This window comes from Enhydra lutris, unplaced genomic scaffold, assembly GCF_002288905.1.
Source record: "Enhydra lutris kenyoni isolate GAN:26980312 unplaced genomic scaffold, ASM228890v2 scaffoldscaffold2, whole genome shotgun sequence".
NCBI classification, from domain to species: Eukaryota; Metazoa; Chordata; class Mammalia; order Carnivora; family Mustelidae; genus Enhydra; species Enhydra lutris.
The window spans coordinates 54,860,823-54,876,184 of record NW_019154086.1 but is presented as its reverse complement, the minus strand read 5'-3'; positions in this window follow the sequence as shown (position 1 = coordinate 54,876,184).

Here is a 15,362-nt window from a genome sequence, read left to right as displayed (position 1 = left end):
TGGCCGTCCAGCCCCTGTCATCAGTATTAAATTCACATTTTGTTTTAAAAAGAGAGGCTCTTATTAAGCCAGTCTAAATAAAGCCTTTGTGAGAAAACAGTGCCATACTGGTCCCCAGAGTTGTGGATGGAATGTCTCGCTTGATTGATCCTCTGCCTCTCGGATTGCAGTGATCATTCCAACAGAAGTAACAGGAGGATAATGTCCACCACTGGCAGCATAGACTTTTCTTGGCAAGAGGAATACAGAGGTTTTCTTTAAAGAGTCATTTTGGGGCTAGAATTATATCCAATTCATCTTTGGAATTCTTACTTTGTGCCTAATAATTAATCACATTACTGAGATGACTTAAAGGACAAACTCTTCATCAGTGAGTATGTCCATCAAACAGATGGTAACTCACCTGGCAGAGGGGGCAATAAAGTAGAACAATAGAGACACAGAATAAAGCAAAACTAAAAAAATCTCCTAGGTAGTTGATCTCTGACCACTCACTCACCCTCCCCTGGGGGTAGCAGTTCCATCTAGAGGAGATGCACTATTACATGATATGTGAGCTTCATACCAATTGTTCTGGGACGTCTGCCCAGGACTGGGAGGGTTCCTGAGATACAGAATTTTAGTTTTAAGATCAGGATAGTCTCGGGTGAATCAGGAAGATCTGGTAACACCACGAAACTCCAGTTCCACCATCCCCCAACTCACTGACTACAAAACTAATGCTCTAAGAAATTGAGAAACTTGCTCACGATCACAAACTATATGATGGCAGAACCTGAATTTGTATCCCAGTCTGACTTCAAAGACAGGGCTTCGCTTTCAACAGTCTGTAAGGATATTTATATTTATTGACAGGAAGGGATAAAAGTATTAAAATAGTGGATGTTTCCTTGTAGCCCCCCACATTGGAGGCCTATTTAACAAGATAACAGGCTTGAAAACTAGGCTTTGGATATGAAAGATTTCTTAAATTTCTTTGGGAAGGAAGCATGGAGAACTCAGGTCATAGAGTATTCCTATATTTTATGGAAGATACAATTACTCATTATGAATACTAGGTCATGAGTCTGGTGACCACATATTCCAGTTTTCTGGGACAGTATTGGTTTATTCCTATTATCCTGATGAATAATTAAGAGTGCTTCCTTTCACTCTCAAAAAGTCCTGATTCAGATGATAAATTATATGATTTCCCTAGCTAAGAGGCTTAATACTCCAAAATAGAAGGATGTAATAGACTGGAAAGAAAACAAAGCCCAGGGTGCCTGGGTGGCTCAGTCAGTTAAGCATCGGCCTTGGGCTAAGGTCATAATCCCAGGGTCCTGGAATCGAGTTCCACATCTGGCTCCCTGCTTAACGGGGTGTCTTCTTCCCCTCCCCTCTACTCCTCCCCCCTTGCTCGTGTGCTCAAACACATGCTCGCTCACTTTCTTTCTCTGTCTCTCTCTCAAGTAAATAAATAAAATCTTTTAAAAAATTAAAAAAAGAAAACAAAGCCTACACTTTGTGGCTGCAGAGTTGTAAGAGACAATACGAAGGAAACAAAGACAGATAAAAGAATGTTCCAGGCAGCTGAATGCTGGAGTCAGCTTATCCTGGCTAGCCAGGTTACTTTTTTAAAACTTCAAAAATTTTCTGAGCAGGTCGTTAAGTCATTGCTAGCTTGAAACCAGCCATTTCATCCCAGAAATTAGCAAACACTACATGCCAGAGCTTTTCTCTATCACAAAGCCAGATGACCAACACACTATTGGATCCATTGGATCCATAGAACTTATTCTCTCTCTCTCTCTCTCTACCCCCCGGCCCCCCATCCCACCCATTATGCACATATTGTACATAGACCATAAGCTGAAATGGCAGGGATGCTTTAAAAGCACCCAATAAAGTTAAGTGAATTCTGAGGAAAGTAATCTTTATTCTGACTCCTCACTTAGGGCTCTGAAAGACAACTTCCTGTGCTGCCCTTGATCAACGTGTTACTTTAATGTAAACCCAGGGATACGGTGTAGTGGAACAGAGGAAGGCGTATAAATATAGCTTGTCCAAACCACCTTCAGCTACCCAGGACATGCAGCTACCCAGGGCATGCAGAACTCAAACTATCTGGAGAACTTGCCACAGAGGACCTGCCAATCTGACATGGGATTATACACAGCAGAGGAGATGACCAGAACCAAGGGCAAATATAGGTCTTAGTTCAATTCCAGAGGGGTCTGCGTGTGAGGCAAGACTGCCAGCCATGATTACTATCCATAGCTGAGTCAAAAGGGACCTATGTGAACATTACACCAGCCGCTGGCATTAGCCGTGAATGCCAGCAATATCAGTAGGGATGAGGCGAACAAAGGACGCCACTGTGGGGCCCAGAAGAGCAGAGGGCATGTGATAATAAGCACTTAATGAATATCTACTCTACCCAGTTTATGTCTAATTTTCTTTCCTAACTATTGGCCTGGTGACTTGGGACCCCACATGAGATATGGAAACAGGGCCTTAAGTAGACTGCTTAACCATTACTGTGCAAAGCCTAATCCATATTAAAAGTCCCTTACTCAATGTCACTTATGGGTGTGCTTCTCTCCAAACTCTTACTGATACGGAAATTAGTATTGGAAGTGATTTTAGAGCATCAGGGCCTTAAGGATGGGTTCTCTGATTTAGCTTTGGGTTTTCTGGAATTGTTACTTTGATCTGATTGGATTTAAAGGTATCAATTACCCTACTGCCAATGGTAAAGGGGGGAACACTGGTCATCTCTGTCATGCCGATGCAGAATTTGTATTATCACCTGTTACCTGTAAACACATGTAATCAACTGCTAACAGAAGTTGAAGCTTTTCATGAACAAGCAGATGTTGTCATAGAACATAAAGATAAGAAGTATAAAGGAGCTAGTTATATGCTTCTTAAGAAGCTGGAGAACTTGGGAGAAAAAATGGTGAGTTCAGAGCTTCAGATTCTCAGCTCACATTGTAATGAAGACATATAGGCACATCCTGACCTTAAACCCCTAAATTCTGCTAAGTCTTCATTGCTGAAAGAAAACTGCCTGCATTCCTGCCTACCTGTCTGCCTGCCTGCCTGCCTGCCTGCCTTCCCTGAGGGAAGAGCTTAGTCTTCCCTCACTTAAGGAATCTGAAACGGCCAATCCTGAGGTAGTGGCCTTGCAGGAGACTGCTGGTGTTTTTCTAGAACTTCCCTCACACAGTCTCATTGCTTCTAGACCTATGACCAGATTCAATTCAATTTTGGTGGGCCCAAAGAGTGATGTACAGAATTGACGATCCACAAGAAGGTGAAATATACACCAAAAGAATTGCGCAATTTTGCCCATTTTCACAGAAAATGGGGAAAATGTATGGGAATCCTACATAGATCCTAAAAGTGACAGGTCAGGGTGGAAGGAATATAATGTTGGACATGGCCTAATTCATTGATATGGGTGCACTAAACAGAGATTCTAGATTCAAAATACTAGCTTGATCAGCCAAGAGCAGCTGGAAATGGCTCTACCATGGGTTGGTTGGTTGAATTCTGGATGCAAAGGTGGCCTGTACTAAATAAAATGCCAGAACTTCTTTGATACACTGTAGAACAGCAGTTCTTACAGCATAGTCCACCGAGCCCTGGGGGTCTCCAACACCTTTTCACAGAATCCGTAAGATCAAAACTATTTTCATAATAATACTAAGATGTTATTTCCATGTTTCACTATGTTGCACTGATGGTGCAAAAGCAATTAGGGTAGAGTGTGTCAGCAAGAATCCAGTAAGATCACCAAACCATACCCGTCGCCCTTGTGGTCTTCACGGCCATACACTCATAATAAAAAGAGTTAATTGCACTTAAGAATAGCCTTGATGAGGCAGTAATAATATTAATCGTATTAGGTTTTAGTTGTCTAGTGCACATCTTTTTAATATTCTTGTAATGAACTGGGAAATTTTTTTTCCAAGATTTATTTATTTACTTGAGAGAGAGAGTGTGTGTTTGAGCATGAGTGGTGGAGGAGGGAGGGAAGGGGGGCAGAGGAATTGAGAGAGAGAGAGTCCTGGGGCAGACTTCATGCTGAGCGGGAAGCCCAATGTGGGGCTCGATCCCATGACCCTGAGATGATGACCTGAGCCAAAATAAAGAGTTGGCTGCTTAACCAACTGAGCCACCCAGGTGCCCCCAAATAGGAAGTATTTATAAAGCACTTCTGCTGCATGCTGAAATATGAAGGTCGTCTTAAGAAAAGCTCTTGTGTGACTGTTTGGATTGGGAGCTGAACTAGCAGGGTTGTTTTTTTTTTCTTTTTCATGGCATATGATCTTTTACTTGAAAAAAAAAACTGACAAACTGTAGGCTCTTCTTGACATTTCGTGTCACTTCTGTGAAAACAACGGGCAGCATTTGTTGATGATAAAAGTTCGAACTTCCTAGTGAAAATTAGAGATACAGAAAACTTGTATCTGCTACTAAAGTTCGATAGCTTTTAATTTATAATATTAAGAATGCGATTTTCAATATTGTACAATAATGTGTGTCAACATTTAGAAGATCGGTATAAGTCAGTGAACCAATATTTTCCAAATGACCAATGCATGACCCTGTAATATCTTATAAGTCAACATCATTCCATATCATTCAAAGTTCAAGATAGACCAGTGGTTTTTATAAAATTTTAAAAATGTATTGATGTCATTTAAATTTGGTATTTTAGGGATGTCTGGGTGGCTCAGTGGGTTAAGCATCTGCTTTCAGCTCAGGTCATGATCCCAGCAGGGTCCTGGGATCAATTCCCTCATCCGGCTCTCTGCTCAGCAGGGAGCCTGCTTCTCCCTCTCCCTCTGCCTCTCCACCTGCTTGTGCTTGTTCTCTCTTTCTCTCTGTCAAATAGATAAATAAAATCTTTAAAAAGTAAATAAATAAATTTTATAATGTAATCTGCAAGAAACTACCACTTATCAAGTTCTGGTATAGAATCAAAGGAATATATTTTAAACTCCTCAGTTTTAATTTCTAATACAGTAAAAAACAATAGATGTAACCCAAATAAACAAGAATTCTTGGGAGTTCACAATAATTTCTAAGAAATGTCAAGTAGTCTGAGACCAAAAAGTTTGAGATCAGTTGTCACAGAGGAAAGTACTCAAAGGCTTCAGGACATCTGAATACTAAAGTGGATTTATCTTGTAAGACATGCGCTCTCCAACTATGGCCCACAAGAGAGTCCAGAAGACTCCCCATTTTTCAAGTCTAGAAGAGATAAATAGGTTCACGAAGGGAGCTGCAGAATCCAGAGCCCCAACCTGCTCTGTGTTGCCATAACTGGTTCCCTGGGATTCAGGAGTGGTAGGGGCTAAGTGGTAGACAATCACAAAGGCAAGGCTGGTATGATTACCAGACTGGGTAGGCGAGCCAAAATAATAAATAAAACGTTCTGAACCTCAGAGGTCACTGGCATTGGCTAGTTAATTTTGCTGTTTCTAAAGCTAAATAGATGGATAGTCTACTAAAGTTTTACTAGATTTGTAAAAACAGAAAAACTAGGTTTGCTCAGGAGAATTATGAGTTAAACCACCATAATAGAGACTTGAGGCCCCTCAACCAATTTCTAAACAGAAGCCAGTCTTGAGATCCAGAGGCCCTTAAATGAAGAGCCAGCTGAGTTTTCTTGAGGAAATCTTCTGTACACAGCCAAAAAATGTATATTATAAATCACCTTTCTAGACTTCCCTTCCTACAAGAGGCATATACCCCAGCTCTCCAGGGGCTTAAAACTGTCCGAATTAGCCTAGTATTTCCATCTAAGTCATTCTATTCTAGCTAATCATTGCCTGGTGCAAGGCCCACTCAGGCCAAGAAAGGGAGCACAGATCTGAACAACCCTGGACCCCAAAGCATGAACCTGATGTCCGTAAGATTCATATTGGACCAGTCATGGGTATACATTTCTTCATCTCTGCCTCCTCTCCCCCAATCTGTTTGTTTAGTCTTTTCTTTTGCTTCTGCCTTGTTTTTGCCCTTAAGGTTTTGCCTGTTAGTCCAGTCAGTAGGCAGGTTTTTCCCAGATGAAAGAAGAGTCTTCTATATTCAGAGTTGAGAAGATACAAGCAAGGTATCTAGACCATCAGTGTCATGTCTTTATCAGCCTTGACTTACTTCACATCCCAAAGTAAAGCTACATCAAAAGAAACTTCCAGGACTGCCTGGGTGACTCAGTGGGTTAAGCCTCTGCCTTCAGCTCAGGTCATGATCTCAGGGTCCTGGGATCGAGTCCCACATCGGGCTCTCTGCTAGGCAATGAGCCTGCTTCCTCCTCTCTCTCTACTTGTGATCTCTCTCTGTCAAATAAATAAAATCTTTAAAGAAAAAAAGAAAAGAAAAGAAACTTCCAACTTTTGCAGGACTTGAAGGCCTTGCTGTAGTCTTCCAAAGGGCTGGCACCTTATCTTACTCATGAAGGAACTGGTTCATTGAAGGAGCTCAGGAAGTGTGTACTGAATGAATGGATAAATGGTCATTCTCAGCCTTGTTGCATGTGAGTGTTGAGGTTACCAGTACCCAGAGCACTGAACCCTACAGGTTAGTAGCTGGAGAACCCCAACTCCATATCTCATTTGAAAAGATATAGTACAGGTGTTTCTAGAGCAAGTTAGAAAGGTATGTGCTCAGTATATAGCTAGGTTATATAATGACAATAAACTGAAATTTCAGACCCCACCCACTGGGGGCCTTCCTTATAAGTCCTCTGTAATCTGAGTTTTCTATGTAACTGAGGATGTGTCCCTTTAAGGATCAAATATTTTTACTGAACCATTTTGAAATTATAGATATAGATGTATTCATTTTCACAGATTTTTTCACTTATTATCTATGAAAATAAATATAAACATACATAAATGTATATTTGTGCATAATAAATGAAATGTTATACATATGAGATCTGCCTTCTTAACCAGACCCCCTTGCACAGCGCTATGTTCAGGGCATCAAATTATGAATATCAAATATGGTTTAATGTAGTAATCCAGTTTCTATAGCAATTGGATATCTATAAATCAGTCAGGAGTCAGACTTGTCTGAAAGAACAATTCCATAGCTAGAACGGAATGAGCTCACCGTTCCCCTAAATCTTTAGGTGCAAGTCAGCAGTTCAAGAATATGTTTATCCTGCACCTCCTTCATGTCAGGTGCTGTGCCAGACACTGGGTACAGAGGAAAAATAAGGCCTAGAAAGAGCTCTCAGGCCACAGTTTCTTAAGACACAGTGGGGGAGAAGGAGCCCCGGGGGCCTTCCCCTCCACAGTCAGTTTGTCCTCTACATCATCCAAATTGAACTGTGACCAAGTATCTCTTCCAAGGTTCTTGTTCACTGCTCTCTTTTTCTTGGAGAAAATGTTTCTGTAGCAGCAGCAACAGCAGCAGCAGCAGCTCTTTCTATGTGTTGAGGACTTATGCTAATCAGTGATCTGGCACCGGTTTTCTGATTCTTTGGTCTGATTATTTATTATTTGTAGAGTGTGGTAAGTGCAGATGGCATTTTGGAAAGCACAGAATTCTGAGCATGAAACCCCAGTGTCAAGGCGTTGACTGTCTGATTTAGGCTTAAACAAAACACTGAATAAACAGGGAGACATCTAGTTGAGTTGATGTGGCTGGAAAGGAGGAAAAAAACTGAGACTGAGAAAAAGAAGTAAGTTTTATGGAGGGATTTGAAAAGGGATAAAGGAGCATCAAAAGTGGGAGCTATTACCAAACCAAGGGGTTAAAAAGGAAACAAAAGGAGCATTGAGGAGAGAGTCTCAGGAAAGAAAGAAATTCAATGAGACTCCCTGCTTTAGTCTTTTGGTTGAAGAGATGAGAGGCAGGGATGTTGGAGTACTGGTGTTATATGCAATTGATAAATTATTGAGCACTACATCTGAAATTGATGATGTACTAGACATTGGCTAATTGAATTTAAATTAAAAAAAATAAAAAGATAAAAAGAAAACCTTAATGATTGTGGACTAAGTGACAAGGTCATAGACTAGCATTTACTTTCTGGAGAGAAAGGGGGAAAGATGTCAATGGGAAGGGGGAGAAGACTCTGGGGAAGTCCAGTTGAGAAGAGAGAGGAGAAGATATGGAGAATTCAGATAATAAGTCTTGAACATGGGTCACAGGAGCGGCCAATTCTGTCTACTGGGCCTCCTGCACCTGATTTTAACCTTTTAGCTAAGTTCAGAAATTCCCTTTTTATTGATTCATCCAGAGATGATCGTACTCTCAGTATCTCACTAAAACTATTTAAATTTACAAAAGTTCTTATATAATCAAAAATTTAGATGTATTTGATCTTGAGTAGATGATACAGGTTGAAAGTAAGTAGGTAAAAAAGATAAACCATGGGCACCTGGGTGGCTCAGTGGGTTAAGTCTCTGCCTTCGGCTCAGGTCATGGTCTCAGGGTCCTGGGATAGAGTCCCATGTCAGGCTTTCTGCTCAGCAGGGAGCCTGCTTCCCCTTCTCTCTCTGCCTGCCCCTCTGCCTACTTGTGATCTCTCTCCATCTGTCAAATAAATAAATAAAATCTTTTTTTAAAAAAGTTTAAAAAAAAGATATACCATTCAAAATAAGCCTAAAAATGATAGAAAGCTCTATTAATATCAGAAAAAGCAGATTGCAGGGCAGAGTATTTCCAGAGATAATGAGTATTTCCATAATAATAAAAAGTCAATTCATCAGGAAGCCATAAAATAATGAGTATGCACCTTATAACAGAGCTGCAAAATATACAAAACAATAATAAGCAGAATTAATGGGAGAAATAGACAACTCCACAGTTATGGTAGCAGATTTGAACACCTTTTTCTCAGTAACTGACAGAACTAGACAAAAAAAATTAGTAAAGACATAGATGACTTGAACAACACTATTGACCACCTTGACCTAATTAATACTTTAAAACATTTCATACAACATCTACAGAACATACATTCTTTTCTAAAATTGGTGATAACTCTGATCTCAAAACTTGTCCCAGTTACATGAATGAATTATCCCCCACAATGTAGAAGAATGTTCAATGTCAACTAAACCTCAGGTCCCTGCACCCAAATAGATTACAGTTTACCTTACATTTGTTACAATATTCCTGATTCTCAAGTAGTGGTTCTAGGTTCCTTAGTAACACTTAAGGAATACTCTACTAGATCAAACCTACAAATTGTCTGCAAAGTTGAATTATTTTCAGACACTATTGCCCTTCTTGACTTCTTCAGTATATACAGAAAACTCATTCTCCAGTGGCTCTCTCCAATATTAACATGAAATATTCTATATCTGAGCCCTAGAAGACCTGGTTCTTGTCTCCCACACCCACCCACACACCTCCACACAAATTCTTAGCCATGTGACTTTAGACTCATAACCTCTTTAAGCCTGATTCACTTTCCCTGTCTATAAAAGTCTTAGGACTATAGTGAAGTTCAACAGAAGGGTTAAATGAAACCTTCTGATGAACCATGAAGCACTATCCAAATATCATGGAGGGATTATTTTTGTACTAATACCAGTGGGGGTAACTGTATTCAGAAAGGGAAACCGGGGCAGGTATCAAACCTAGGGTGAATAGAAATTATATGATGGGAGAATAAAGAAGAGGCTGAAGGGTTTATTTTGAGGCAAAACCTGAGAATCTTAGATTTCACATCTCAGGAAAGATTATAAAAAGTGTAATGGCCACCATTTAAAGTTTGCAGAAGGAGGAGACAAGAGAAAACTTGGGCCTAAAAATAAGAATTGGCCATTGGAGATTTTGCTGGAAGATCTGTTGGATGTCATTGATCTCACAGCAACATGGGTGGATTTCAGCCTGGATATGATGAATTCTAGACCTCGTTCTACTACAGAGTTTCTAGAAAGTTACTAGAAACTTCATTTCTCTAAGCCTGTTTCTCCATCTGAAAGAGGAGGGTGATGTCACCTACAAATGTCCTGAAGTTCGATTAATGGTTGTGAGTGCTTTGAGCAATTTGGAAGGACAAAGTCTTTAAGGATACAACAGATTATTTAGAAAAGTGAAAGACTATGATCAGAGAGGACTTGGAGCATCTCCCTCTATGTAGACTGTCCATGAGATTCCTCTGTTTTTGTCTTATAAGGAAAGAAAATCAAGTCAGGAGATGACTAATCCCACAGGCTAATCTCTTCCCTTAACGTTCTCTCAATACATGCTCTTCTCCTATAGGAGAAGGAGTATGTTGGAATATAAGAGTATGTTGGAATTTTGTCGTTCAGATTTCCTCATCAGCACAAATGCATTCTTTCCCAGAAATAAGATCATAAAAAATGAAGGCTGTGCTTTTTCAAGGAGCTGGCTGGGGGCCCGGCAGTCAGATGTTGTCTGTGCCTTGCTCTACCTTGGGCCAGTGCAAATCACAGTGCTGTTCAACTTCCTTTCCTCAGGTGTACAATTGGAATAAAAATGCCCCTCTCTGCCAGGTCAAGTAAAAACTAATTAGCTGTGTTTTCTTGAAGTTTCTCTCCATTGACATTTCAGCACTCTGCTGGCATTAATTGGAACAACACTTTCAGATATTACTTCTAGCCCTTGACCACAAAATTCTTAATGGAAATGAATATGAAAAAATCTGGGAAATTTTCTAATCACCAAAGTTTTGGGATCCTGGTGACATTTCCTAAGCTTTCCATTTAGAAAAAGCACAAAAGACCTTTGCCAAATCTATTAGCCACTTGGAACTATGTGTTATATTAAGAACACCTTTTTTTTTCGGTTGGTATTTCTCTCTGAATCTCCCTGGGTTTCACCTCTTCTCACTCTCTGTTTCCCTTTCTCATTTCTCCCAAATTTGGGTAACTTGTGAAAATGAAAGCTTAGTTGACGGTTATTGCAAAGTTAGCCAACTTGCAGCCTTGCTGGGAAATAAAACTCTTAAATACAACTGTCCTCAAACTCATTAGTGTCCTCCTCCCCTTACCTCTTTCGCATTGGGTCACTAACAAGTTACAATGTTTTTCTTTTTCCTCTCCAGTCCCTGTTGTTTTGGGGTTTTGTTCTCTTCTTCCTCATTTCTGCGTTGCTTGCTTCATCTTAGAAGCCTGGGTCACCCCTGCTGCCACCAATGCCATCACTCCCCGGCAGACAGAAAGGCTAAAATGTCAAAAGATGCCCGGGTTGCCTCTGACAAAAGTGCGGATCAGCTCTGAAAGGGAATAAATATGATAGGGGGCACAATAATAACAGTGTGCGCTTGTTAACTACAAAAATCCAGCAGGATTGGGGGCAGGGAGGAAGGGAACACTGAGAATAGAAGCTGCCTGGGCAGGAGCCCCTGGAGGACAGAGCGGAGGGGGGTCCTCCAGCAGCAACCATCAATTCTATGGGCTGGTTTTGTTTTGTTTTGTGAGGTCTGAACTGAGGCTCAGCTGACGGGGCAGGGGGGAGACTAGGGGGTGAATAAGGGATTTTACCCAAACCAGTGACTCTGAATGGAGGTCTTGGGCTCCGTGGAGGGGGCCTCAACAGTGGGAGCTTGAAAAGAGGGTCTTTGGGCTATTGGGGAAGGGGGGGTGGGGGTTGGGTGGAGGCTGGGGAAACATTTTGAGGTGGGAGGGATAGGGGGAAGGAGGAGAATAGCACAATAATGGGAAAAAGGAGGCCAGCTTCTGAGCTCTCATTTCTGACAATAGGTCCCATGTGGTTCTCTTTATCTCAGCCATTCAGGAGTCAATAGAGGGAGCTTTTTTATTTTCAACTCTGAGTATACAGCCACCCCACCCCCATCTCACACACACACACACACACACACACACACCTCTAAAAGTGTGGGACACTGGGCAAGACTTTAGACACATTTGAAAAGTTTTTTTCCTTGGGTCAAACTTGCTGAATGTAACATCCAACTGCCAGAACTGTACATATGGGACATTCAGCCCACAGCCAGTGACCCCCAATGCTTTGCCTGCCTTCTCCTACCACCCCATACTCAGCCTCTGCTCCCTCCATCCTCTGTGGTACACTCCTCCACTCCTCCTTGGCAGATGCCTGGGTCCTTGACTCCTTATAAGGACACAAGTCACATGATCACAGGTAAAGGAAAGATCCACAATGGAGTGAATATAATTTTCAACCCCAAAAAAGCAAAAAGATTGGGGCTAACCTTAGCCTGCACAGTAGACTATTCTAAAAAGCAGCAAATAAAAAGAAGTTGTTTTTGATGATGGACTTCTCTGAAATGTCAAGTCCCCAAAAGACAAATCCCTTTCAATGTATTCCCAAGTCTATGACTGAGGCAGCTGCCGCCTCCAAACTCAGTCGGCTTGATAGAAAACAATTCATCTATTTTTCATACAATATCATTATATGTTCTTATGGCATTCTTGAGTCTGAGTGGGTATAACAATTTTAATCAGGAGCAGAAACTTTTAAAAATATGAATTCTAGGCCTCATGTATGTGTGTGTGTGTGTGTGTGTGTGTGTGTGTGTTGGATCAGAGGGACATTAGTCAAATAAAAGACACTGGTCCAGCGCCAAGCAAATGGCCAGTTGCTTGAGCAGGATCCGTTCAGGTTCAGGGGAGGACTCTTCACTGCCGAGCAGTGTGACTGAACGAAAGAAATAGGAAGGAGGAAACTACCATTTTCTTTCCCAAGCAGTGAACATAAGGGAAGGAGAGAGTACTTGGAAATGACAATAACATCAAGCAATTGCCTGATACCACACGCTTTTCCTACAAGAATTCTTACCCTGTTGGAGGCGAATATTTGACTCACTTGTCTTAAACAGCTAACCCAAGGCCACCCAGCTGGTAATCGCAGAGCCAAAACTGACCCCGAGGTTTGAATGACCCAGAGTGCATGCTCGGAAGTGGAGAGAGACCCCTGGAACAGGGAGCACTGGGGAAGCAGCTTCCCCACAGCACAGAGGAATGTTCCTAAGGGAAGCCCAGGCACTCAGTGGCTGTGCACTGTGGATCGGCTTTCGGCAGCTGCCTTTTCATCAAGGACTCCACCACGACTATCCTCAATAGTACTGCACCGTGTATTCGAAAGGAGCTGAGAGAGTGGATCTTGATATTTGTCATCACAAGGAGAAAAAGACATCAGTATGTGAGATCATGGGTGTTAACTAATCTTGTGGTAATCATTCTGGAATATATACAGATACCAAATCCTTGTGTTGTACACTTAAGCATATCTACTGTTCTGTGTCGATTATATTTCAAGAAACCTGGGGGAAAATCAGTAAAAAGATATTTTAAAAGGACTCCAGACTTCTCACCACTCCCAAATCTCCCATCTTCCTCATAACACAGCTTGCTGTGCCGAGCAGAGCACCCCACACCAGGAACAGAAAGACGATGAGAATTGCTTTCAGCTCTTTCTCTGAGGAGAGAGAGTATAACTTTCAGGTCTCCTTCACATGAGGAGAAAGTCACACTTACCCTTTCCTCAGCTGCATTTCTGATCTCACAGGTATCCCCATGTGAGTCTCGGCTGTGACCCTGGGTGAGGCTGTGGAGAACGCAAGATGGGGGACCACTTCCATTCCGCTGCTCTGGCTGCTTCTCAGCCGGCTCTGCTCCAGCCAGCTCTTCCTCATGGCCCTTGAAAGCCTGTCTCTGCGGCACAATGTGGATGTGCTCTTAGGGTTCGATTGTGCTCCTCTCCGCTCCCCAAATACACTGAAGCTCCTTGAGGGCAGGAACACTGCCCGGTGATTCTTCTGTAATCCCAACATGCCCAAGGCCAGGTCTGCGCGTACAGAGCTCAGAAAGTTATTGTCCTTTGCTTGACTCGAAACAAGTGCTTTTCAAATAGTCTCTTTTAAATAGCAGCTCTGGTTCAGCATTCTTAATCATCTCCCTCTGGTTGATATGCCATAGTTTCTGGATCCTGCCTGTTGAGGTTATTAACCATTAGTGTCTGGTGCTTCGTGGTCCCCAGTCTGTGGTGTTGGTTCCATACCCCTGAGTCATGCCCACTATGTACCATCTTTAGGTGTGTGTTTGTGCTTTTTTGGCCAGTTAACATTCATCTCAACCATTGTTTGGCAGTTATTTCTATCCCCCTTTGGCCAATTTCCTAAAACAATGGCCGGTCCAAATAGTCTCCATTCTTCCACTTTACCTCCATACCCAGAACTTGAAAACAAGTCTCACAGGATTGAGGTGATAGTATTCCCAGGAGCCTGTACCCCTTTTCTTTCAAGTATATGGAGGAGGGTTGTTTGGGGAATTTTTTGGTGTAGGTTTGTTTTGTTTGGTTTGGTCTTGCTGCCATTTATAGGGCTCACCTTTCACCAGGAGGCCTATCTCCAGCAGCATTTTATCACCTCAAATTCCTGTCTCTCTGCGGTTTTTAAGATGTCATTTTTTTCCCTCCCCTTTTTGCCTTTCCCTTAATCAATAAACAAAGAAATCTGGGTCACCGTGATAATAAATGAAAAAGCAACAAAAGCACTTGTCTTAATTTCCCCTCTCGGCTTCAATTCTATTTTTCCTTGTATCTAAAGGGAAGTCCATAAATTCTAACTTTGTTATGACTTGCTCACCCCTTAATCTCCTGTCATCTGGTTTCCATCCTTCCGCTCTGTGTTGTCCACACTGGGAAAGGCATGAGTAGCCTTGAGGGAACCTTCCCTTGATCCGGTCATGCTGGGTTCCTCTGCGGCGTTCGATGCTATGGCCCCTCCCTTCGGCCATCCCCCATCTTCCCCTCTCTTCTTTCATTCTCTGTGTGCCTCTGCCTCTTCCCTCTAGGCCATGCATACGGGCATTTCCCAAGATTCAGTGTCTGCATGCTTTTCCCTAAAGATGTCTTTCACTCCCAGGACATCAGTTCCCGCCATGTCTCAGCAGGGTAACATTGTCACACTTCTAGTAAACTATTGGATTTTTCCACTTATCTGTCGCACTAGTACTTAAAACTTAAAATATCTCAAATTGAATCCCTCCCACAGTGTTTTTTTCTATTCTACGAACTTCAAGCCTCAGAGTCACTGCCCATCCATTAAGTATAATCAATCATTAAAGTCTATGACTCCTTCTATCCCACGTAGTTGGTATCCTTTTCCACCATCCTAATTATGCCTTACACTTGGGCTATTGAAATCAATTTATTAAAATACTTTTGTTAAAATGTACTCTTCTCAAAATATAGAGAGTTTTATTATTATTGTTGTTGTTGTTATTAACAGAATCGATTCCAACCTTTATAGCCTAACATTCAAGACCTTTCTTAATCTGTTCCCAACTTTGTTGTTCTCACATTTCTCTCTACCATATCTCCTTTAAATAAATCACTCCAGCAAGCTATTGTGCCCATAGGCTCCCACACACTTTATTCTCTCTTGTCTCCACAAAGTT